At 36.4% G+C, this 27,623-nt stretch overlaps 3 pseudogenes; all 3 read left to right on the top strand.

Moving 5' to 3' along the window:
• On the top strand, positions 1–1,959 carry LOC122137594 (annotated as a pseudogene).
• Positions 1,960–11,185: 9,226 nt separating this feature from the next.
• Positions 11,186–17,443, top strand: LOC122137644 (annotated as a pseudogene).
• A 4,342-nt stretch (positions 17,444–21,785) lies between these two features.
• LOC122137593 lies at positions 21,786–24,911 on the top strand (annotated as a pseudogene).
• The last annotated feature ends 2,712 nt before the right edge of the window (positions 24,912–27,623 follow it).

Here is a 27,623-nt window from a genome sequence, read left to right as displayed (position 1 = left end):
ATGCAGAGAGCCGCGCAGTGTGCTTTGAGACTGGACCTTAGTCGTGCTTTCTGTCCGTCAAGCGCGAGGAACTGTCGTGCTGTAAACAGAGGGTAAACGCGTGTATGTAATGACAGCTGCTTCACACTGATGTCAAGAAAACCCAGTTTCTTCGAACTTTCAGCTGTAAATACTGCTCAAATGATAGCTCGTAGTGATGGCCCTTAACATAGTAATTATAACAGTCAAAACTTAGATGATTTGTAAAGGTTAGATTGTTTTGGATTTATGTGACATGATTTTTTTTTTTATTTGGAAAATTTGAAGTTTCTCTCAATATTTCAGATAGTTACTGCAGATGAGGGCTAAAATAAAAGTAATAACTTTTTTTTGTTTGCAGATATGTGATATGTGAATCACGATAATTTCAGACACATTATTTAATAACCTAATGTATACTTTGCTAACTCGGTACAAAATAATGCCCTTTTTTTCCCTTTCAACAAGTGGTTAGTTGTGGAATTGCTTGCATAACATTCAGAAAAAATTTTCGATTTTTTTTTTTATCTAGGTTTCCTATCTAGGTGTTCTATTATTTTCTGTTTGACTTTTTTTTTTCAACCATGTTAAAATTGTGTACATATCTATTTTAAAACAGGTATAAAACCCTGTTACTCTGTTTAAACCGAACAATGCACAGTAAGCATTACATTTAATATGTAATTGTTTTCTGGTCCAAAATTATGTAGTTTTTTGAGAGTTTGTTGTTTGTGAGAAAATAGTGCTGTTTCATAGTAAAGTGATTACTATTATTTTAATGTAGGCATAGTAATAATAATCAGTGACAAGGCTTTCAAGCTTTAGTGTATTTCAAGGCAAAGTGAATGTGTTCTTTTTCTTACAGAGTTTTTTCTTTGTTTGTATGTGTGTGCAGTAAATGGCTCAGTGTCAATCCCAGAAGATACAGTGTCCCCTTCCTCCACCACGTGATGAAGAGGAGGGGAGAAAGCCATGCTGGACAGTATGTTGAGGGTTGATCATGCAGGAGAGTACGGAGCCAATCGCATCTACGCTGGGCAGATGGCAGTTCTTGGAAAGAACTCAAAACAGGGCCTCTAATCCAGGTACTGAACATTAGTCTTTAAATGCACTTTTACAGGTTTTAATTGCAGTAACTGGACTGACTGAACTGAATGTCCTTTGCAGCATATGTGGGACAAGAAGAAAATGCATTTGGATGGAAGGTTTTAGTAATGAGAAGTCCTTGGAGAAGCATCGGGTGTCGGGGACCAACATTATTGTTGCCATTATGGAATATTGCTCTGGTGTTTGCATTAGGTATGTTTTATAAACTATTTTGATCGTTTATGTTACTTGCTTTTGCATTATGCTTTGTGAGTAATTTGCTTCTAACCGTCTGTGGGTTTCAGGGGCCTGTACTGCTCGCTCGTTCTGGGTAAGGAAGGGGCCCCTATGGCATGCAGCTGTTGCAGTGTGGTAGGGGAGAGCATCTCAGAGCACTACAACAGCCAAATCCGAATTTTTAACTTACTAATGGAGGCTGACCCAGAGAGATACACAGAGTTACTACAGGTAATGTGTGTATTTTATACCCGTACTAAATCATTGGCACACTTATAGTACAGCATTGTTAAAATCATCACTCCTTTCAAAAATTATTTTACAGCTAACATGCAAAAAGGTAAAGCTATCTAAAATTCACACTGAGAACATATAACTTAATGGTTTTAATTTTATCAGCGTTATTGCCTTAAATGAATTTCGTGATGGATTGAAAAGAACATTCATGACACAGGATTGGGAGCATGATGCTGAGGTCTGGTGAGTTTTGATATGTTGGTTTGCTTCATATGAAATGTATGTTTTAGTTTTGTTGTTGTTGTTAAAAAAAATCTGAAGTCTTTTTTTTTTTTTAACTTGTTTTTCAACTATAGGTACCAGGATTTTTCCTTCTTGTGAAACAGCTATTACAGGCTGGCTGTAGTAAAGCTGCTATTCTATATTTCTCAGCGTATTTAAAAGTCATTTTAAACAATGGCATGATGTGGTAAATATTATTTTGTTTTTTTATGCCAATTCATGTACAGTAAGTAAGTAGGTGAAATTTATGTAAAGCACATTTTGAAAAAGAGTTTATGGTCAGTTTGATATGGTGATTCTAAAAAGTAAACTTCTCGACAACCTTTAACATTTGAAACAATTTTGTAATTAAAAAAATTGTCTCACAAAACTGTTTATTTGGTCCAAATAAATGTGTTGTCACAAAATCACTGTTTTATTTTATTTTGAGCTGAGAGGACACCTTTGACCAAGCAGGTTATAAAAGAAAACCTAAAAGAAACCATAGTGGCTTAAAAATAAAACCATGACATCATTATCAAGACAAAAAAGTGTATATATGTGAATAAATTACAAGTAAAGTGACTTGAAGATTGAAATGATTGCAAGTAATGAAATAAGAAAGGCATACTATCATGCATCTTGTCTGTATGGCGCCACTTGGTGGACATAAAAGTGATAGCCTGCCCAACAAATATGAAAATTCTGCCCTCATATCATTCTATATGCATTTCTTTATTTTGTGAAACATATATGAAAATTATAGAGACAGTATTTTGAAAAAAATTGTTTGGTAACTAAACCCTGTTTTTGTGTTCCCATTAACTTACCATTGTAAGGACAAAAAAAAACACAGTGAAAGCCAATGGGAAACAAAAATCTTTTTCTGTGTTCTGCACAAAAAATCGCTTTAATGCAAGAGATGTAATGGAGCTCTATGAAAAATCTATGAAGGTCAGACCTTCAGAGAACATTTGTGTCAGAATTGATTGATAAGAAATAGAGATAGTGGATGACCTGAAAAATAAAATCAATGACCTTGACATTGCTACTACTAAATTCCAGCACTTGTTTGTCTAGGAATTACCCCCGAAGACAGACATGAATGTAAGATTCTGACAACTTATAAGCAGAGATTCAGTGAACTGAGCCAGTTTGTCTTTTCCAATGAACCAGGCAGTTTTCCACCTCCACAATTGGATCAGATGGTCAGTGTTCGGGGATGACCATCACCTTCCATCCATCCAGACAGCACCCTGAGACAAAAACTACCGCCGTGCTCTAGTTTCACATATATAAAAAGTGAGGACGTGTGTGTTCATAAATCATAAAATCAGGTCCCCCAGTTTAGATCCCGTTGCACAAAAAACACTCATACATTTCAAACGTTATTATGAAGAAGAGGGTTAAACAACAGTGCTTTGATTTGGTTTTTTTTGTTAGAATATGCATTGTGCGAAAGGACAGCTGTCAAACCTTATCTGAGATGCCACATTGCTGCCATGGCAATTAGATTGTTTCATTCTTCCAAAGCACACAATAGGTCAGATTTCAGTGTGTGTGATAATTTAAATTAATGTCTTGGCTTATACTGTTAGACTATTAATTATTCAGTATAAGCTAAGAGGTTAATTAATATATTTAATTTATGGGAACATTAGATGGCATACATGATTAAATACATGCATACATACATAAGCCTGTAAATAATCATTATTAAAATATCATTTATATGATATTTTTTTTGATATGTAGATTTTTTTTTTTTTGACTTGACAGTTTTTTAATGGTTTTGTGCTATTCACCTTTCAATTTCATTATGAATAATCAAAATATAAACAAATCTTTTTTCGCATTATCTCATTTTTTTCTCATCTGCTGTTTTTTTCCCCCCACTCTTTTTGACATATATTGTTTTAGACATATTCTCTCACACAGACTATTCCAGAGAACGACAGCAGAATTGCACATTCTTACTTTAAAGCCCACCGTGAGTCAGGGGTTTATTCGCTGTTTGTCGATGAATAGTGCTGACAGCTTTCACTGCATGATGTAAGATGTTTTAAAAAAGCACAACAAGTATTGAACTGCATATTTGGCATCCAGATTGTGTGACAAAAAATTTACCAATAAACATAAAAGCATGAAGTGATGAGTCCGCTCAAGCTGCAGGTTGTTAAATACCAGTAACACCATAAAACCGACAACTATAATTATCGCTCACTGTTTAAGAGAACAGAGAGAGAAAAAATTCCAAAAATTTGTAGTCAATGCACAGAGTGTGTTCACACACAAAAAAAGCGGATTGTTTAAAAAAGAAAAATAAAATAAACATATTGTATTCCACCAGTTTTACTTCCAGATTTACCCATTTGTCATAGACCATAACATGTATTTTTATGTGCCTGAACTTCGAACTTTTTTGAGTAGATCCTTTTTTTTTTAAGCATAGGATTATTTAGGATACAAAAGCAACTAATTTGCCAGTAAAGCTAAGTAATAATAACTTTTTCAGTGGCGCCCATGGTTCAAACCTACTTGGGAGCTATCAATCACCATTGTTTTGCAGCACCCCAAATACGTAAGTAACCATAAAGCTTTCCCATACAATTATGTCCCAGAGTGTTCAGAGCCGACAGAAAACCACAGAAGCGAGAGAGCTTTCTGTCTTTACCATTTTCATTCTGACATCGGAAATACAAAACCAACAAGTCACTATACTCTATCATTAGATGTTTGACTCTATATTTAATCTCTCTCAATTTACAGGCTGTTAGTGTGTTGAGTTTTTTATGCCATGATCTCTTCATCCAACATGGCAGATGGCTTATATAATAGTAACTTCTGATGTTTGATGATGATTGTTCTGATTTTCTTCTTCTCTGCCCTAAAAAAGTGTATGAGAGTCAGAGACATGTAAATCACATAGACCCCAAACTTGACAGGATCTGTTTTGACACTAAGTGGTGCTGTAATAAGGGGCATTATTGTACACATTATTTCCAGCCATTTTGCAGAAAGATCTTATCTCCCGTGGGCCGATTTGCATGATATTTTGGGAAGAACACCTTCTCAAGATCTTAATGACAAAAAAGTTGTATCAAAAGAATGTAAGTTGCGTCTAAGCATTGCAAATACATAAGCCAATGAAACAATCGGGGATTGCCTATTTTAATTAGTGGACTTAATATATAGTCCATATTTAAGAAACCTTAATACAACTCGATATAAGAGGACATTCTGAAGATAGATGCATGACAAGCCATGTCAATTCATTCTACCCATAGGGTGTGCCACAACTGAAAAATACCTCAGAACTCTTGCAACCAATTTGCTCCGTCAAGTTGAAAAAAAAACTGGTATACTTTGGGGCAAAAATGCTAACATGTTCTTGATTAAAATATCACTCGGAAAATAAACCACAAAACATTGTCTGCCAGCAGCCAATAAAATTTCCAGCCAGCTAACAGTGTGTGAAATAAGTGCCAACCTTTTTGCGGGTTATTTTTTAAACTTTCAAGAATAGTTTTTGAGCAAACACTGCATTAGATCATTGGCTTTCAATTCATAAAGTCAGACCTGATGTTTGTTGCATAAGGTAATGGGTGTGTTTGTTTTTGGGATCCCCATCTACCTGTTATGTGTCTGGAAAAGGCTTTGCCCCCTAAAATACACCTCTCAGAGGAATCCACTTTTATATTGGAGGAAATCAACATAACAACTAAACAAACTTAAAAAATTCAAAAACATTATGGCTTCTGTATCTGTGAAACATTGTTGCTGTAAATTTTGAGCACCAATGGTAATATAAATCCACACAAAAAATCCATTACAAACTTTCATATGCAGCTCATTTCGTTTCGTGGCCACACCAAAGGCATCCAATGCATCACTGACTATAAATTTAAACAAACGTCCTCTTGCTCACATCTCTCTGTAACGTTTTTTTTTTATTTAAAAAATTGGTTTGAAAGTTTGTCGGCCTCATTTGTTTTACCGTAAACCATAGTCTCTGTTATGTGGTACGTCATGAACTATATCTCTAATATCCTCTACTACCACTTAACTCGTTTCTGCGTTACTAAAGCACTACACATGAATTCAAAAATCTGCAATATTTACTCACCTCTAAACCTTCCAAACCTGTAATGATTTCTTGTTTTTTGTCCATACAATGAAATGTCTCAACAACAGTTCCATTCTTTATATGTGGATATGCCTCAAAACATTCTGTGTTTATTCCATTCTAATCATTCTTAGTGGTTTGTTCTTAAATTTTACTATCGCAAAAATAGTTACACACACTGATTTTATAGGCGACAGTACTGTACTCAAAACAACAAATACAACAACAACAATACCAAAACAATCCCACCAGGGGACATACATGAACCCGTAGCCTCGTATAGTCTATATTAAGACTAATATCTTATTTTTCAGTATTCAACTTAGATTAGACCAATCTGTGATTTTATTTAACCATCTTACCTAATAATAATAATTATTGTTATGACCAGGCTTAAAGAAAAAATATAAGAATATTAAGATGACTAACTTTAACATTTTATGCAACTGGGCCACAGTATAAGATCATGGGTATGGTTGTAATCACAAATATTCTAATTTTCTGTATATTCATATTTTTAGCTATATTAAATATAACTCCATGTCTAAACTAACTAACCGAAACTGTGACATTATAGCTTGGCCACCAGGCCATTAGTAGAGTGCATGATTAGGGGAGTTATGTACATTTGCCGTTGTTAAAAAACAACAGGTTGAGCATATGTTACGAATGTTATAGATGTTTGTTCTCTGGTAAGTCCATGACATTGTTTTGGGGAGCCTACATTTGTGTTGGCACCGTCCACGGCTGTGTTTCAGATCAGATTGGGGCAAGCTTATGGAGGTCCCCAGAGGGGTGGCGTTGACCCTCAGAGAACAGTAATCAAGGGCTTGACAGGATGTGGGCCTTCACCAGCATACTTCAAGGCCATGCTGCTGCCTCATACTGTCTTATTTGTTGCCGGCTCTCAAGCTATTTGCCCAAGCATTTGATGAGGCCCCACACGACCCAACTAGGGTCCAACAAACTCTTTACAGATGGATCCCATCAGGTCTCAGAATTTAGATAGTTTTATGTAGAGAATGTACAATCTGTGCTGATAATCCCACGGAGGCAATCCTATGATGACTACTGTGCACTTGAACAATACACTTGTAACCTAGGATACGCAAGGCACTGCCCCTGTAAAATATGTAGTGTAGACTGCTGAAAAATAAATATATTTGGATAGAGCTTTCTCCTCCTGGCTGGCCCCTTTTTTAAAGAGTTAGTTCACACAAAAAAATGAAAATTCTGTCAATAATTACTCACCCTCATGTCGTTCCAAACCCGTAAGACCTTCATCTCATCTTTGGGAAACAATTTTTGGGTGAACTAACCCTTTAAGCCCAAAATCTGTTTTTTCTCCACTGTTTGGACTGTGTCTTGCTCTTGCCACATTTCAGACATTGAGTGGTGTAGGGTAAGAGAAAAGGAAAGATGTGGCTTTGTAAGAACAATGTGCATTTACTTTTAAAACAAATCTAGATCATAGTTTAATGATTATGCAAAATGACTTTTCTTATAAAATATAAAATACGCTCATACTCATTTTATTTGACAATTTAGTTTAAGTAATTGAATAAAAGATGACAGGAACTGCAGAATCCCAGTAACAAATTGTATCAGAAATTAATATATATGCTATAAACTGTATATATAAAGGATTTTTTTCACTTCAAGAATTAGCTCATAAAATAGGCCGCTTTTCTGCAGACACAAAATTAGGATTAATCCCAATAAAATGTAACGCTGTGATACACAGGAAAGGAGTTTCTATTGTATTGGCAAACACTGATTTTATATTAACATTTATTGACCTAACCACCCTTACGTAATGTTTGGCCTCATTGCTTAACTGGCCAGCAACACAAGAAATTAGCATAACCTAACACTTCATTTTACGGTGTCCTTGTTACACCATGTTCCATGCCCGTACTATTATAACCACAATAACTTATGCATAATTACATGCAAGTTACCCTAAACCAGACACTCAATCCTAACCCCAACCATATAGGAAGTACCATCCACTAATATTGACTTGGTACTTAAAATGTATATAATTACACTGTAACGATGACACCTTACAATTAAAGTGTAGCCAAAAAATTTTGTCACGGTTGTTAGTACTGAAGTCAAAGAACAATGCAACATGGCAGGTTTAGGAATGTTCAGGAATGCATATTACTACACACCTGCAATGTTCTTCAGAAGAAAAGAATTCATTTTTTCATCATATCTACAGTGCATACCATAGAGGTAATAGAATTAGTAAGCACACATGCCATTGACTCCAATGTGACTCATTTTGGGGTGAAGTCATGAGTTAAAGTTCTTGCATGATGAAAGTGACTTTTGAGTCACACTTTTGCCGTGGAACCTCAAAATTCAAATCGTGCCACTTGTTTTCTATTGTTATTACACTATGGAGCGTGCCAAGACCATCAATCCCGTTGACTGCTTACAGAAGGTTAACATGTCATGCCCAGCATAATGCTTGCTTCAGCGCACTCTTCCCTTTGGTAGGCCTCTCACACTTTGCACCAATAAATCAAAGCCCAGAGATGTCAAAGCTGATGACAAACAGCCATGAAAAAAAAACTTACAAAAACTGTTCTCAGCAAAAATTACCACACATAAATGGGCTTGCACCAGCGAGCATGCAAATCACCTGCACCTTTGCATATATATTTCTCTCAATTACAAAGTGCACTTGAGCACTGCTGACAATCAAAAACTATCAAAAGCTTTTCTAATGATCTCTATTTCTCTCATGGTTTCAATCTAAGCTCCAGCTTCAGATGAACTTGGATCTACATGCATTGAACAACTGCCTGGTGTGTAAATTGTGGATGTTTAAGTCGCAAGCATTCAGCTTAGATGTTTAGATGATATGATCCCTTAAGATCATGACCTTTACGCATTACTGTGCTCTGAAAATCACATCTATACAGTTCTCAGAGGTGTGCGGCATGCTTTGATGCCTGTCAGCTGAAATGCACTCTTCAGACCTTCAAAATGCAGCACACAGACAAAACAGACACAGACAAAGGAAAGGAAACTCAGACCACTTTCGAGGCACTCAATGTCATGGGAGCTGACCTTGGCTGTACATTTGAAAACACATTCCAAAACAAAAACCGAAGTCCTATAGTTCTCCGCTGGCCACACGATTATCCAGTGATATGGGATTGGTTTCCTTTTTAAAAATGAAACAATAGACGGGCAGTCTGCTCTTCTTTGTGTCACTTCTGGTCAGTGCAGCGGAGTTACTTGCAGTTCAGACCCACAGACATCTGCAGCATCTTTACTGCCAGCTTCTATTGAAAGAATCTATTGAAGCAGATATCAAGACAACAAAAGACCAAGCAATGCCATCTAAAGCTTTTTTTCAAAACATTCTGGCTGTGGTATTGGCAAGAAAAAGCTGAAGCTGATTACACCCTTTTTTTTCTCTGTTTTTCTGCATTGTGAGGTCTGCTTCGCGAGATTGTTGCAATGGAATTCTGGGAAGAGAACGGCAGCTATGCGTTTTCTAAATACAGGAAAGAATGAAGAATGTTTTCAGCTCAGTAGATCAAATTCAGAAATGTCATTTGATTAGCTGTTTAGACATTTTTTGTCTAAATACTTTCACCTCATCTGGCACACTGTAGACTTGTGCGCTCCAACACAATGAATGGTAAAAACTATCTGAGTCTGACAACTTGTCCTAGAAGTCAAGGTAAGCACCCCTATATTATATTTTTTTATTATTTATGTTTATTTTTTATATTTGCAATTTGTAAATTATTTCTAAATTAATAGGTCATTATTTTGTGCAAGATTAAATTGTACAACTGTTGGCATTTGAGTTCGTACTGTAATTTATCATGGTTTTTTTCACTGCTTTGGAAAATAAAGTATCATTGTGTGGCATGCAATTGAAGGCGTGCTATATTGTAATTTTATAAAATAGTTACTGAATGAATTTCATATAGTTTTTAATTCTTGTATTCTTGTTGAGTGTCTCGGTTATATGCTGCAATTTTTAGATACATGTTCTTGAATCGTCACCACTATATACCAATAATATTTTAGAAAATTCTCATGTCAAAAAAGAGGGCTCCTGGACAGTGCTCTATACTATAGATGATGACCGCTCTAGTTGGTTCAGACTCAAAGAGACAGGTCTCCTGATACCAAAGGTGTAGACGCAAAATTCATGTCTCTTATTCCAAAGATGTAGCAAACTTTCCATAACATCATTATTTACATATATACATTTATCAAAGTGATTGATAAGCAGAGTGGATAATGACCAGCATCAGTCTCCCCCCCCCCCTAGACTGTTGCTTATGTAAGGCAACCCTGTGCGATCAATCCAGCAGATACTTCATAAATCTGGGAACAATAGCGCTCACTTCCATTTCTTTACATTTGAGAAGACTTTACGCAATTTTCTGAATGATCATTTCATAGGATTATATCATAGAGTTTTCATAGGATTATTATTCAAATGAGTGAAGGAGTTTCTCCCTATTAGAGTGAAACAGGGATGAGGTCTGCTCCAATGGACCTAGAGCCACATGCCATGTAGCCTCAGGGTTATTCGGTATTTCAAGCCATGTAAGGTGTTAAACGAATCAAAGTCGAGACCCGTTCTAGGGCGAGGGCGCGTGAAGGCTTGTTGTGAGACTAAGTTAGGTGGGAGGGGGATGTCCTTTGAAATATGGTTGGGGGAGAGCGCATGTTATCTTTTCTGATCCTCGCATGAGACGTCCATTAAAAAAACAAGTCCAGGTTTGGTGTGTCATTGGTTGCAGCCAGAGGCTGGCACCAGCTCAAAGGGGAGGGGATTGTTGAGAAATGCAATCCATATGGTTAGGCCCTATAAAATCTAGCACGGACCACACCAAAGACAAAGCTCTTCGTTCTTTTCAGGACGCAGGCATAGCATCAATTCGAAAAACCACCTTTCCCGCATTGCCTGAGGATTTTTGCTCTCCTAGACGCCCGGAGACCAGGACCAGTGATGCTTTGAAGGGTGAGTGTTGATCAAGCTTAAAGTTGATCACTTCTAATTGTCATTGGTGGTGACAGAATTAATCATTAAATGAATTTTAAAAGCAGTGTCTTTTCAAAACATGGGCCTTTCATGATAAAAAAAAAAATGAAGGTGTTGCTTTAAATCGTTTTTGGAGTTTCATAACAGACTGTTCCATTTGGTTTTTCTAGGGTGGTCCTGTCGGATTTGATATGAATATTCTGTGTCATGTCATGTTCCTTGCTTCCTGCTGGGAGTCATTTCTTGTCAGAACAACAATCGCAATGTCAAGCCAGGTGGAAAACCTGCAAAGAAGCCTAACAGCCAGGCTAAAGAGACAAGCCCAACATGGCCCTGAAGATGACCCAAACCCTGCGCTAGCAGGTGCTGGCGATTCCAGTAAAGAAAACTAACTCTGGAGGTCGTGGAACCGCCCAACAAAGCGCATCTGTCAACAAGCCTGTTGATGAAAAATGAAGCTGCACTTTCTTAAGAACACATTAGTGACATGCATGATGGTTACTGCTGCTGGGTAAGACACAGCACTCACATCCTCACTGCTTAGCCAGAGGTGCATAAACTTGGCCAATTTGTAGAGCAACAGGTCATGGGTTTGAATCCCAGAGGATACAGTAACTGGTAATATTTAAACATTCAATGTCATGGAAAAAAGGACATCTGGCAAATCATAAATGAACAAAATTGTTGCAGTGTTGCAATGTTAAGTTAAATATTGGCTCTTTGACAGTTTTGTAAATGTCCTCATATGGCTATGTTCCCTAGACCATCTATATTATTTGTGGCCCCCAGTTTTTACCTAAAGGAGTTCAAAGGAAGTAAGAGATGGCTGATATTTTTGGAAGGTGAGTATTTAAAACGAAGTTAATTTTGTCGAGAGAGGTCAGCAGGCTTAAATGCAGTGCTCAGCGTTATTTTGAGGCTGGTCATCTTCTTAGACATGTCATTTTTTTTTGCTTTTTTGGAGCATGTCACATCACGTTGGTTAACCAGTAAGTCATGAAGACCTATAGTGTCACTGGTCAAGAAAAGTAACATGCGATGTTGAATTAGACATGGCAAAATTAAACAATGCAAGAAGGAGAACAAGGTGTAAACATAAATCATGCAATGTCTCTCTCTCTTTACTTGGAAAGTCTTGCCAAGAGGAAGCAACTTAAATGGAGAGGGGGAAAGTTAGCAAACTTACTTTACATGCAATTGTAATAATACTTGTGTAACTCCTGTCAAAATAACAAGCTGACACAAATTCACTGTACACTGTGCTGTTTTGTGACTCGACTAATTCAAACAAATTTTAAAATAATATAGGTAACAAAAGCTGGTCCTCTCTACTGCAAGTTGTTGTTTGAAACAAAGTAAAACACTGTAAATTTGTGCCAATACAGTCCAAGCTGTGTACGTTTTTGAAATCTGCACAAAAGAAGGATAATGTGAAAATTAATTCCAATTATTTTCTTTTAGGTGGCTGGTGCTGCTACAACAAAGAGACCTGCGATTCAAGATAAACTATCCCCCGACTTATGAGCTCAGCTGACTGGCCACAGACACGCAAAGGTAGGCTGATATTAACCACACTCACAGCAACACATCTCGCTTTCTTCTAGCTAGTGTTGCAAGCCATACTTCTGTGATTCTTTTTGAAAACAACCTGATTATTTGCAGGAAGTGGTTTACTGTCAACACAAGTTGATGAAAATCCTCACTGGTATAATGCCAATATTGTGTAAGTATTTGAAAAATTCAAGAGTGATATTTATATAAGCTTTATAATTGACCATCTAACTTACTTATGTATCTTATCTGATGTGAACAGGTTTGTTCCCTATTGTTCAAGTGATGTGTGGAGTGGTAACAAAGCAGCATTAAAGTCCAAACAGGCAAAAGAAACAGGTACAGGTATTTTTCAGAGATAATTTTTGTGAGACTATTGACGTTTTTTGTTTCCAATATTAATGATTTATTCCACCGCAGAATATGCTTTCATGGGATCTCAAATCATTCGGGAAGTGATCAAAGATCTTGCCCCAAAAGGACTGAAACAAGCCAAAGTTGTGATGTTGGCAGGAACAAGGTGAGGTCTCTGGTTGTGTTACCAAACTGTTTTAGTTTGGACAAAAATACTTATGACATTGGGTTTGTATCTATTTTGTATATGTTTCTCAAATGATGGGCTGCATTTATCGTAAAAGAGAGATTACTTAACAGTATTAATCCTTAGGTACAGTGAGTTTGCCTCAATGATTGGCCTGAAAGAAATGTTCAGAGTTTTTTTCTTTTTTTTTCTGCTATTTGTTTCCACAATCCAAGAACCATAGCTATTATAAATCCCATAATTAGATTTGAATTCACTCATAAACAAAGACAACATTAGAGACCCATTACACCTGTTGCTGCAGATCTAAAAACAAGATGCTATGAACAATTGAAAACAGAGCCATCTGGAGTACCATGAAAATCCTATTCCCGTCCATGGACCACCCCTTAAGTTTTACCACAACACTGACCGAAGCACTATTTTCAACACATCCTGTTGTCTACCATAAAAATGTTTACTGCAGCCTGTAATGCTATAGACAATGACATAATATCTATATATGGCCTGCCAAGGAGGCAAAACAAGTTCTGAGGATTCCTCCAATGTTAGCAGCATGTTTTGTTTGGTTATCCCAAAGCATTTCTTGAAGCCATCTGATATTCAGAACAATATTTGTAGTTTCACTGATCTCTACAAGGTAATATTTTGGGACTGAATTGACTGCACTTATTTTTTCTTTCCGTTAGTGCTGGGGGAACAGGTGTGCTGCTGAACATTGATAAGGTATCCAGTCTTCTGGAGCAGTTGGGGGCTGATGCTCAGGTGCGCGGCCTTGTCGACTCAGGCTGGTTTCTGGAGAGTAAACAGCAAAAAGCTCCGGAATGTCCAGACAGTGCCTCCTGCACCCCTGTGGATGCCATAAAAAAAGGAATTCGGTAAAGTGACCCATTTAAATAGGACTTCAGTACTTTATATTAAATTTCATATAATTATTCCAACTGTAATTGAAATATGGTTAAAATTGTACTGCTGAATGTAATGACAAGCATTTATGGTATATACTTTAAACTTAAATATACTTAAATGTGTCATTTCTATGTAATTTTTATTTAGATATATTTGTAATTACACATTTGAAATTATTAAGTTTAAAATGTAAATATTAACTTTAATGTAAGTACTTTATGTGTGCTTTAATAAGGTTAGTATATCAAAATAATTATAAAAATATTATAAAAAATATTTTATAATAATTTATAAAAATATTTTTCTATTTTATTTAAAAAATGTGGTTTTTTTAAATCATGATAAAAGTAAAATGTACTTTAAAGTAACCCTCTTAATTCAACATTATTATAAAGTGCACTTTTTTAGAAGTGCACTTAAGGTCGGTAAACAAACAAAGTTGTGGATGTGTATATCTTTAAGTTTATTAACTGGCCCTATATTTCATCAATAATATTTCATCTGTAAGAACAGATTTTTAAAAATGTACTTTTTGATATTTGATCTTCACTACAAGTGCACATTCAATATAATAAAAATCACAAGGGATAAAAAAAATTCCAAAACATTATGTGTTGTTTATTTCTAAAGCCAGCTGCAATGTTACTATTGCTTATTGTATACATCAGTGTATAACTCATCCTACACATTTTTCCTGTAGACATAAAGGAATTCTCAAAATGTGCTGCTTCATTGATATCAGTTTTCTGGTGATATTATGTCTCTTTTAGGCTGTGGGGTGGTGTTGTTCCAGAAAAGTGCAAGCAGCAGTATAAAAGAGGCGAGGAATGGCAATGCTTTTTTTTGGACACAAACTGTACTCATACATAACCCGGTGAGGGTGTGCCATCTGTTTGATATGAATAAAAACATCTTTACTGAAGTGGTTAATGTTAATAAGACTTACTAGTGGAGAACATTTATATGGGTGGGCAGTCACTCTCAGAGCAGAACTGTAGTGCAGTGGTTGTTTGATGAGGAACAGTTACGAGTGGAGAACATTTATATGGGCGGGCAGTCACTCTCAGAGCAGCAGTGGACCTACATGCAGAACCTGGGAAAAGAGTTTAAAAACTCTCTCAAAGATGTTACGTGAGTGCATCACTGACATATTATATTAGTATATCACTTAAACTACCTAAATATGTCTCCAAAAAAGCAAAATAGTTTAACAGTCAGGTCAAGATCATGTCATGAAAAGTATTTTTTATATACATTATTATAATATATAATAAATATGTTCTACTGTATGTTGTTTTAGGGCCGTGTTCGCCCCCTCCTGTCTTTCCCACACTTTGATTACCAAAAGGTAAGGACTCGCAGGCACCCTGAGACACACTCCTCATGGGTGAGCTCATACGCCTGCATTTGAGCACTCGTCCATCATGATGCATTCTAAGTGTCACCAAAATGCCACCTCATGGTTTCACGCTTAATTAATGGCCCACTGTATGAGCTCAGCTGATCGAGAGCAGTGGGGGTGGATGATTTGTGAGGTGAAACACAACCATGGCGAAACACATGATGAGGTCAAACTTACAGCAGAGCTGTAGCTGCTTATAAAGAGACTGATTAGACTACTGCTGATTATATATATATATATATATATATATATGCATTTTCCCCCAAAACATGTATGGTTAATTAATTTACCTATATACACTCTCTTAGTTTCTGTTAATTATGTAATGTAGTTGATAAATTAACAGAAACTGGGAGTGTCAATGCAGGTAAATTAATTCACCACAATTCATTTTGTGATTCCATAAGTTTCAGGAAATATATATAGATCTATATATATATATATATATATATATAAACAAAAGAAGCCTCTTATGCTTGAAAACGCTGCAGATATTTGATCAAAAATACAGTATTGAAAACCCTGAAAACACTTCATAAAAAATACAAAATTCACCACAGCTACATTATTAATATCAAGAGAAAACAGTAATATTGTGATTCCTGTTCCAACCCAGAATGTTTATGTCCATAAAAAGTTTTGTGCTTAACCACAATGTTATCAGATATCTTATTTTTACTCTCTAGGTTAGCTGTATTGTTGCTTTCAATTTCACCACAATCTCACTTAAAAAACTAAAATTTACTACTGAGCAGAACCTTATGGAGGGGAATTTCAAGACCTCTACATTCTTGTTTGAATTGCAGTTGTTTTTAGAGTTATATTCTGTAATTATACTTAATTTCTTACATTCCTTTAAAGGAGAATATTATTTAATAATATGGTGATGCTGAAAATCTTTTTGTCTCTTATGTTTACCGAGGCTGCATTATTTATTTCTTTAACAGGAACACAACACCACATTTTTTTCTGTTCTTTCTGCACTTACGCACTTCACCACTTGCGACTGAGACTTCCTGTCAGAGCCCACTTCCGAATTAAAAAGGAAAATTAATGAACATCCATTCAGAAAGTAAAGGTAGGTCTATTTTGATTTTGTGCTTCCTAATTTTTCTCTCCTTCAGTAATTGGACGGATTTCCAGATCAAGGGGGACGTCACCTCTGCTCCATCTCATGCTCTGCAGTGCTGGGACAGAAGTCTTCAGGAGGCTAATAAGAACAGCAAAACGCCTCTAAAGGGCTGTCCCTTTCATCTCATCGATAATTGCCAGTGGCCACAGTGCAACCCAACCTGTCCAGCCCTGATTGACCAGGCCACGCAACAGGAGATGACTTTGCTCCAGGTGCTGGCCAGTATGGGCTTGGACCTGCAAAAGCTCGGCTTGGATGTAAGGGGAGATATTTCGGCCAGCATGGTCAGCAGTGGTGGCTAAATTAGCATTAGCGGCGGTGGTGTTCTCATCAACACAACTCAACTCATCCACACTTTTTAAGAGATTGTTCAGTGGCTTCCTCTCATGCCACTTCCAGAGAAGGACCTGGGTTTGTCTAGTGAACATGTCACTGGATTTCAGTACTGACAGTCTGCCTTTACAACCGTGTTCTAGAATGATTTTGGGTTCTCCAAGCGAGCGACTCTAGCTAGACACAGTTAATCAATGGTTATCACAACTGCTAATCTAACTAATCACTTCCATAAGAGAACTGGTGTCTGAATTCAATGCTTTAGCTAAAACTGTCTGACAACATCAGTGTACCAACAAAATCAAAAAGAGCTGAATTTACTGTTAACTAAATCTGAAGAATGTACAAGCTGATAAACAACAAGGACATTTAGAAGGATGTTTGTCTTTCCATCACATTCTGGAGAAAAGCAGTGAGCAGTATAATAACAACAGTTGATTTTTTTTTTTTTTTAAAAAAAGGTGACAAGAAACCAGAACATTGCAGTAACCACATTTTTCAAACATCCTGTCACAATACTTACTCTATGTTATATATCTGTATTATTTTTTAACAAGTGCATGCTGTTTTAAGACATTGTAGTCCATTTTTGCAGACAAGAATCATAAAAAAAATGACACACATTGATAATATTGAATGGATAAATGTGGTATCTGTTTAAGTGTGCCTTATATATGAATAAGACATGTGCAGTTACATATTGATAACCATCTGAATGTCCTTAAAAAAACATCATAAAACAAAAACATCTATTTTAAATATAATTATCTTACATCCATATGATTATACTCCTTGCCTATTTTCATGTTCTGTAATATCTTTTGACATTTTATAGTTGGTTTGACTTATCTTGAACACTAATAAAAGATGAATGAAAGCTTTTATATTACAAGATGTTTTAGACACCTGCTATCTCAGTGTGTGTGTGTGTGTGTGTGTGTGTGTGTGTTGTTGGAACCTGGTATTCCCCAAGTTAGTGGAGACCAAATGTCCCTACACAAATAGGATCCCAGTCATTTTTGACCTTGGGACTTTTTTTTTTTTTTGGTCCCCATGAGGAAAAAAGTTTTTTTTTTTTTTTTTTTTTGGAAAATCTAAAAAGTTTTGTTTGAGGGGTAGGTTTAGGGGCAGGGTTAAGGTAAGGGGATAGAAAATACAGTTTGTACAGTATAAAACTTATTACGTCTATGGAATGTCCCCATAAAACCTGGAAACCCAAAGTGTGTGTGTGTGTGTGTGTGTGTGTGTGTGTGTGTGTGTGTGTGTGTGTGTGTGTGTGTGTGTGTGTTTGTGACATCTCCAGTGACACAACCTTGTATAATGACATGGGTATGACACAGGTATTACAAGGAGAGGGTGACTTATGAGGACATAACCATGTCCCCATTTTTTCCCAAAAAGCTTATAAACCATACAGAATGAGTTTTTTTTTTTTTTGTTGTTGAGAAAGTAAAAATGCAAAGTTTCCTGTAAGGGGTAGGGTTAGGTATAGGGTTGGTGTAGGGCAAATAGCACATACAGTTTGTAAAGTATAAAAACCATTATGCCTATGGAATGTCCCACAATTCACAAAAACAAACGTGTGTGTGTGTGTGTGTGTTTTTCCTAGAATGTGCCTTGAAGAGCACAGAGGAACCACATGACAAAAATCATTATTCGGTTTAATGAGTAGTTTGACTTATGGAAGCTGACTAATGTGAAACTGCTTAAAAACTGGTCTTTGTCCATTTAAAAAGACCATGGAATCCAATGGTGAATGGCATGGTAGCAACTTTACATTACAAAAACACTGTGGGTAAGATGAGTTATCTGTTTGAAATGTGATTCTTGTTCCAACCCAGGATTATTTCCGTCATACATTTTTGTGCTTAACCACAATCTTATCAGTGATCTTATTTCTACTCTCTAGGTTAGCTGTATAGTTGCTTGGTATCTTACCACCATCTCATTGAAAAGATAACTAAAATCAACTAAACTGACTTTTCTGAGTAGTAATAGCTTTATTGTAATAGCTAGTAAATACCTAAAAATTGTAGATTCTTTTTGATATTTCTTTGCTTTTACAAGTTACCCTCAAATCAGCAAAGCAGTCTTGGGTTTCTTAGGTTTCTCACCATTTGACATACCAAAATAATGTATTGTTGTTTTAATAAGTTATATCTTACTGTTTTCATTAAAATCACCATCAACTATTTCCCTCAAACTTCTATGAATTACAGTGACATACAGATATAGAGCTATATCTAACAGTGATCAAGGCTACCGTTTTTAAAGTGCACACGCATGCACTTTGGAAAACCGTATTTTGTTTCTTAATTTTTTTTTTAAAGTAGATTATTTTAGGCTTGATGTCAATTTCTTGAAGGTCTGCAAGGTTTTGTTTTCCATGCAAGTTCCTAAAAGTTTAAAGCAGAGACTTTGAGTGGGAGTTTCATGAGTAAAAAAAAAAAAAACCTTGTTTTCAACATACGTGATTAAGCAAAGGCATGACTAAGAAACTTCCCAGAAGAGTTAAAACACATCAGTGTCTAAAGGGAAATTTTACAGCTATATCCATGTATATAAACAATTCATTATGAGATGAACACACCAGTGAGGGAAAAAGGGTATATGTCAGAGTGCAGACAAGATTAGCCCAGCTTCCTGTACACACCAGTGAGTAGTTTGACTAACGGTCCGAGGTAACTTAAGGACGTCTAGCTGTTAATTATGAAAACCCCAAACTCTAGAATCTACTAATATTTCACAGAATATGTCCAGTGAACAGCTAAGAACTTGCTTTGAAATGAAAATAAGAAAAGATAGTTTTGTGCTTACATCCATGGTACAACACTAAGAAGTGTATTTCATCACTTAACTGTTCTTCTGATTAAAATGTTGTATGCAATATTCAATGTATTTATACAATTCAGTCAAAATATTCATTTGAAAATACTGATGCATTTAACTTTAATGTGCTTTTGCTAAAATAACAGAGATGCTGGCACTAAACTACTAAAGAGCTATGCAAGCTTTGCCTCAACTCACACCCAATAATAGTTTATATACTGGAATTCTATAATGGATATGAAGAGTTCATTTGCAAAAACAGATAACTCCATTTTTAACCATTTTCAAAAATCATGTTTTTTATTGTGCATTCCAATTAATCTCAATCAAACTGTAGTGGGGTTATTTTGATTAGGTAAAAATAACTAAAAAATACAGCTAACTAACCCAATAAAACATAATAAAAACAAGATAACATATCAAAAACATGATTTTTGAAGTTATCTGTTTTTTGCAAATAAACTCTTCATGTGTAATTTGCAACTAATTTAAATGCACATAAGAAATCCTTCTTTATAGTAATAGCTAGTAAATGCCTAAAAAGCTATAGACCTTCTTGATATTTCTTTGGTTTTACAAGTTACCCTAAAATCAGCAAAGCGGTCTTGGGTTTCTTAGATTTCTCACCATTTGACATACCAAAATAATGTATTGTGGTTTTGATAAGTTACATCTTAACATTTTTATTAAAATCACCGTCAACTGTTTTCTTTCAAGCTTCTATGAGTTATAGTGACCATACCGATATAGAGATATACTGCATATAACAGTGATCATAGGCTACTGATTTTAAAGTGCACACGCTTGCGTGCACTTTGGCAAACTTTCCGTGTCACAACATGCATTGGTTTGTTTTTTTACTAGAGGTGGTTTAGAAAATGGACTTTCATTGGTGTGTTGTTTTTCCTTTTTGATTATGGGGTGGGGGATGTGTGCTCCTTTTGTCTTTCTTTCTTTCTTACTCTTTTATCTTTTTTTTTGATGAAACTCAAAGTTTGATAGCTACAAACAGTCCATGACTCCATTTAAAGTATACAAATGGTCTTGCCTTTACCCAGATAGTGTAACCTTTTTATTTATTCTTAATTTTTCTGACATATTTTTTAATCCACTGCATGCATTATATATATAGTTCAACACTTAAGGCCACTTAAACAGTCAATACCCAAAAAACATCCCCACAAACACCAGTGGTTTCTGTATAAACAGGTAAGTGTACAGAGGTGATTCTACCAGTGAGGTTTATTCACCATTTGTGTGAACCTAACTTCAACAATTCTTTCAACCACTCAATTACCTGAGTTGTGGCCGAAACACATCTTCCTGCTTAGGCCTCTTTTCCTGGCAGCAAGTGTATACACAAACCCACAGCTGCACAGTGCAGCATTGCGTGTACCTGTGCAGAGTTGAAACTTGATGTAGGGGTGGGGGTGGGGGGTCTGACCAGTGATTGAGGACAAGGAAATTTAAAGAACCAGAAGTGGGGGAAAAGCAAGTTAAATGAATTGTTGTTGTTGTTTTCATTCCTTTATAGTCTCCCTTATTTGTAGTTCTGCACTTGTGTTCAGGATTTTGACAGAACTTGTAATACACTGGTAAAACATACAGAATAATCAGAGCAATACAGAGCAATCAGAGCATGATACCTCACACACACACACACAAGCACACACACAAACAAACTGAAACTCACACACACACACACACACACACACACACACACACACACACACTAGTGTATAGCTTTTTACCATCAAATAAACTAATTATATCTCTTTTAGTGGGTAATTATATATGGAGTCATCATAATAAAGGTATAGCATCTAAATTTATACCCTATCTGGGTCACATTGTATAAAGGCTGTTTTACATTGTGCCACAGTATTGTGGTGTATCTGTGTGTCTAGTAAATGACTATTTTGTTTAAACTCACAATGTTTAAGAAATTAAAGCAGAAATTATACACAGACAGTAAAATATTAAAAGATTGCAAATAGATAATTTGTTTTTTTTTTTTAGTTATTACTGGTTGGTTTAATTTTAAGAAACATCAGGAAAGTATTTAAAAATAGGATAAATTTTTAGGACAACTACATGGTTATTTCAAAGGTAAGAAATGAAGTTGTGTTTCTTGAAACAGGTGCAGGCTGTGGTGAAAACCCTTTCCTCTGGTCTTGGCTTCAAAGTTGAAAGTGGTGCTTCACCTTTTTAACACAGCAGATGCAGAGCTCTCGTAGTCACTGTGTTGTTAGCAGTCCTTGCGAAACATTCAAAGAGAAAGTCTTAAATCATGCTGCTTTTACCGGTAAGCCTAAAAATTAATATGTTGAATAACGCTGTTAAATGTTTCAAATAGCTTTACAAATCTATAAAAATGTACAGGATTTGGGTCAAAGAAGAGAAAGGATCTAGTTCTATTTTTTTCTCTTTACCTTTTATTTAATGAAATCTATCATTTTGTGTACTTTCTGACACGTTGCGTTTTTTTATTGACAGTTTTTTTTTGCCCTTTGCTGCTGATATGGTCGTGCCAAATAAGGTAAATCATGAATTAAACTAAGACAACTGCACTCAACTTTCATTTAACCTCTAAATCAGAGAATATAGTTTCACACCCAAAATGAAAATTCTGTCATTATTTACTTGCTCTACTCATAGTTCTAAACCTTTATGACTGACATGCTTTTGTGCAGCACAGAGGGAGATTTGAGGGTGAATGAAAAAATCAGTCACCATTCACTTTCATTGCGCACATTTTGCGTGCAGTGAGCGTGAATGGTGACTGAAACTGACATCTTTTATATGCTACAGAAACAAGTAAATCGTAAACAATTTCCAATGAGGTTCCATTAGTTAACGTTGGTTAATGCTTAAATTAACATGATCTTGTGATGACAATACAATACTTGTTACAGTATTTATTAATCTTTGTTAATGTTAATTGTTTAATTTTTAGTTCATGTTAGCTCAGGTCCATTAAATAATATTAAAACAGGTACAACTTATTTGTATTAGTAAATGTTGAAAATAACATTAAAGGGATACTCCCACCCCAAAATTAAAATTTTTGTCATTAATCACTTACCCCCCATGTCATTCCAAACCCGTAAAAGCTCCGTTCATCTTCGGAACACAATTTAAGATATTTTTGGATGAAAACCTGGAGGCCTGTGACTGTCCCATTGACTGCCAAGTAAATAACAGTGTCAAGGTCCACAAAAGGTATGAAAGTCGTCGTCATAATACTCCATCTGCCATCAGAGAAATGTTCTTCTGTGTCATCCACGCCACAAGGATGCACTGTTTTATTTCAAATCAAAGCTAAATACACGTAGAAACAGCGCATCCTTGTGGCGCAGATGACACAGAAGAGCATAAACAGCATACGTGATATGGAGAGACACAGAGGAGACTGTTGACAAAGGAATTATTGAATAAAGTCGTTATTTTTGTTATAAAAAGTGTTCCCGTCGCTTCATATAACCCAGATTGCACGTCTGATGGCAGATGGAGTATTCTGATGACAACTTTCATACCTTTTATGGACCTTGACACTGTTATTTACTTGGCAGTCTATGGGACAGTCACAAGCCTCCAGGCTTTTATCCAAAATATCTTAAATTGTGTTCCGAGGACGAATGGAGCTTTTACGGGTTTGGAATGACATGGGGTAAGTAAGTGTGATTAATGACTAAATTTTCATTTTGGGGTGGAGTATCCCTTTAAACTAATTTAATAAATGCTTTAGAAGAATTTATTTCATTATTAGTTCATGTTAACTAATGTAGAACAAATATAACCTTATTGCAAGATGCCAGAATTTCCATTTTTTGTGAGAACTATTCATTATACTTTCTGGAGGACTGCTTGTTTGCCTACACACCTAGTTTTAAAATCCAACTTTGTAAAGCAGAATGGGTTTTTTCAAACACTTACACAGTTAATTATAAAACTGGAATCATGTACAGACTGTGACTGTCTAGGGATTGTAAATTTATAGGATAATGATAACCGTTTTCCTTGAATGGTTTTTGTTGAAGCATCTGCATTACCTTTATTTCAGAAAAGCTTGTCCAATGTGACTGCTGAATACCACATGCAAGACAATTCCACAACAGAGAATGAGTATTCCACAGAGACGGTGGATTCAGCGATCTTGAAATAATGTGCGATAAAGGCTCCAACCGTTTTCCTTCCGCGCTGGTTCCTGCCCACCATCTACACCATCATCTCTGCCTTCTGGCCCTCGTGGGAAACTTTCTGGTCATCCTAACCTATCCTTTCACTTCAGAGGTTGAAAGACGATGACTGACGTCCTACCTGCTCACATCTAGCCATGGCTGACCTGCTGTTTGCAATTTCTCTCCCCTTCTGGGCAGCTAGTTTCATGAGCCAGTGGCACTTGGGGGGTGTATCCATGCAAGGCCATGTTCACCATCTACAAGGTCCGCTTTCTTCAGACGGCATGTTCCTTCTCACCTGTATCAGTGCAGATCGCTATTTCTCCATAACAAAAGGCCGTCTCTCTGCTCATCGCGTGTCGCTCCAGTGCGGTCCTTTTGGACAGGTGTCCCCTTCTCTGGTTACTTGGGTGATGGGCGGTGGATCTTTTCAGTACCTGACATGGTGTTCTCCGAAATCAACATTAATGGCACCTGTATAGCAAATGGCAACACAACTATGAAGACTACCGCATTAGGATGCGGAAAAGTCAGATGGTCCTGGTGTTTTTATAACTTCCAACGTTTTTGTCATGGGGTTCTGTTACACATCTGTATCATCAAGACCCTCATCCAGCCAAGAACTTTGAGAGGAATAAAGCCGTCAAGGTCATCATTGCAGTGGTATCTGTCTTTGTGTTCAGTCAGCTACCCTATAATGTAGTCATGGGAGTGACCACTCAGGAAACAAAGATTGCAACAGGGACAAAGAGTCGTGTCTTTACGCTTTGGATGTGACCAGAGCCGTGGCCTTCTTGCGCTGCTGCATAAACCCCTTCCTGTACGCCTTCATTGGGGTAAAGTTTCGCAATGATCTCCTGAAGCTACTGAAAGACTTGGGATGTATCAGCAGAGCCCCCACCTCATGTACACCCACTGTGGTAAACGAAGATCCTCTGTCGGCCTGGACACCGAAACCACAACTACGTTTTCCCCCTGAATGCCCCTGTCTGTTGAAGAACAGATTCCAGAACAACAACAAAAGTTTTGGCCAATTTACTTCTGTTACCATAGTTGTAAATCGCTTCATAAGCTCCATTCAGATCAAAGAGGACTGTATAGTGCCATATACTGACATATACTGGCAGTGTGACTAGTGACGTATTGTAAAAAAAAAACTTCCTGCTTTGTAACAATAAGCTTTTCAATTCTTGTTTTTGATTGTTCTTTGAGAAATGTCTTTTCACTCTTTGTTTATATGATGTAGCCATTTTGTGTTCAATATCTTGTTCTCAGTATCAGTATATTGTCATATTACACATGCTTTCAAAAATGAGACATCTATACAGGATACCTGTCCCACTCATTTGCTTTACTCTCTCTATGTTATAAAACTGAAGAAATAAAAAATTTCTAAAAATAACTGACTTGAGTTTTGTGTGTTAGAAACATGTGCACAACAAAATAGTTTTCACACCCTCTATACAGTCTTGCGTGTCAAAATCATATGTACGCTAAAATGAAAACCAAACATTTTAGAAGAAATAGATCTTAGAAAACTAAGAAATCACAGAATTCTCAAACATAGAACATTGTTCACAATTGCACAATATTGTTGAACTATTCTCCTTCTTTGGCGTTTCTACAACCCCACCTTACCTACTTCTGTAAAGAGGACATATTATTACTCATCGTCTGTGGTCATAGTTGTGTTATCGGATATAGTGGTTTGTGGTGAGGTGCTGTGTTAAGATGCAATTCATTTCACACTAGGACACTCGCAAGCGGGCGTGCTGGCTTTCCCCTTGTTGTGAGAAGCGTTTTGGTTCCGGTTGACGGCGGTAGTCGCATTGCAATGTCAACATCAATAGTTTTTATTAATTAAAAAACTTAATAAAACAATGAGAAATTTGTTGTTGTGTCATTCTGGTCATTAATTGTTGTCCATTAATTTGAATGTGAATATTTGTCCCATGCCACGTTGCATGCTCGGGGGTGTTGCTTTCAGAGACTCGCGCTCCTCTGCTACAAATGCTAGAAATTAATACGGAGACCTGTTTACCTTACTTTTTTGTTTTGTTTTTTTTGCCTTGAGTTAAATATTCACAGATCTTAATGTTGTATTGTTAGCAGGATAGAGAGCCATTTTTATCCCTTCCATGATCTTTCTTTTTGGTTTTTCACTTAGGTTCTGTAGAAGTTCATTCACAATCAATGTGATGGCTGATTTACGGTCGATAACTAGTTGCGCAAACACAGTGATTGGCCAAGACATGTTCTCCTCTTAGGATCAACAATCTTTTGGTTGAGCCGGGATCACCATAACTTGTCCAGAAAATATAGACTTAACAACCAATCCTACTATCCCCTAAACTTAAACCTACCCATAATTTTAATTCACCTAATAATTCAGTGCGTGAAAGGAATAGCTAATTAACAGGATGTAGAAGCACCTAACCCTGATTGTAAGCCTATAAAACAGATATTTCCGCTTTCTAAGAAGTTATCACTCAATTTGGATTGGTTGATAGAAATGGTTTGTTCCAGGATCAAGCATCGGATGTTGAATCCAGGAATGTTGTCACGATGGTGAGAATCACACTTCACGCGGTGAAAACAGTGTCTCAGGGTTGGACACTCACTCGCTGCTGTCATTCAGCAGGCATCATATGGTAGAATCTATCCAAAATAAATGTTCAACAAGCTGACAGAAGTCAATCCATTTCTTTTGTTGGGAAACGTTTCAGTGATGAAGTATCAATTGTTGTTATATGTAATACAACATTTTACTTTCCAGGCCACGGAGGAGAAGGGAGCATATCGTGGGCGAATCACATTCAGCGGACAGACAGACAGAACAAACACAATTGTGTTTTTTTATATTTAATTTCAGTAAATGACCAACCAAAATCAAATCCGCTGGGAGCTTAATTAACAGTTTTTTGGTTAGCATTAACTATACAGAAATGCTGGACACTATGATACTACTAGTTGTGAGGGTGATTACTACATGGAAGTCCCAAAATTACAGACAGACAGGTGCTGGTCATTATTAATTAGACACCATCATCTCAAAAGTTGATTTAATTTCACCAATTCCATTCAAAAAGTGAAACTTGTATATTATAGTCAATTCATTACACACAGCTGACTGATATAATGCACAAAAATGTATTATAACTTCTCAATTTAACTATTTAGTGAATGAAATCAAATGATAACTAGACCATACCTAAGGAAAATCCCAATCCCAATTCAGTATCATACAGAAAATTAGAATATTTGTGAAAAGGTTCAATATTGAAGACACCTTAGTGTCCACACTCTAATCAGCGAATTAACTCAAAACACCTGGCACAAGGCCTTTAAATGAGACACTCTCCAGTCTAGTAGGTCTAGGTCTTAGTCCCAAGTCCTGTAAGTGCTACCACAGACTCACATGGGGAAGAACATAAAACTGAACTGAACTATGACAGTTGTCCAAAAGACGATCTCTAATGACACCTTGCACAAGGAGGGCAGGACACAGAGACATACCATTGGTCATAAAGAGGCTGGCTGTTGTCACAGAGCTTCTGAATGTCCAACACATTAATAGAGAGGTAGCAGGGAAGGAAAATCTACAGAGTGTGACAGACAGAATACATGACACTAAGACAGTTATTTAAAAGACATGAGCCCTATAATAGTAACAAAACTACAAAGGCATTTATATTACATGTTAAGTGTTTTCTCCCTTTAGAAACCCTAGAACAACAATGCTAACATGGCA

The sequence above is a fragment of the Cyprinus carpio genome, chromosome B6, assembly GCF_018340385.1.
Source record: "Cyprinus carpio isolate SPL01 chromosome B6, ASM1834038v1, whole genome shotgun sequence".
Classification (NCBI taxonomy): domain Eukaryota; kingdom Metazoa; phylum Chordata; class Actinopteri; order Cypriniformes; family Cyprinidae; genus Cyprinus; species Cyprinus carpio.
Note: the sequence above shows the minus strand (reverse complement) of the source record. Positions and strands in the feature narration are given on the sequence as shown.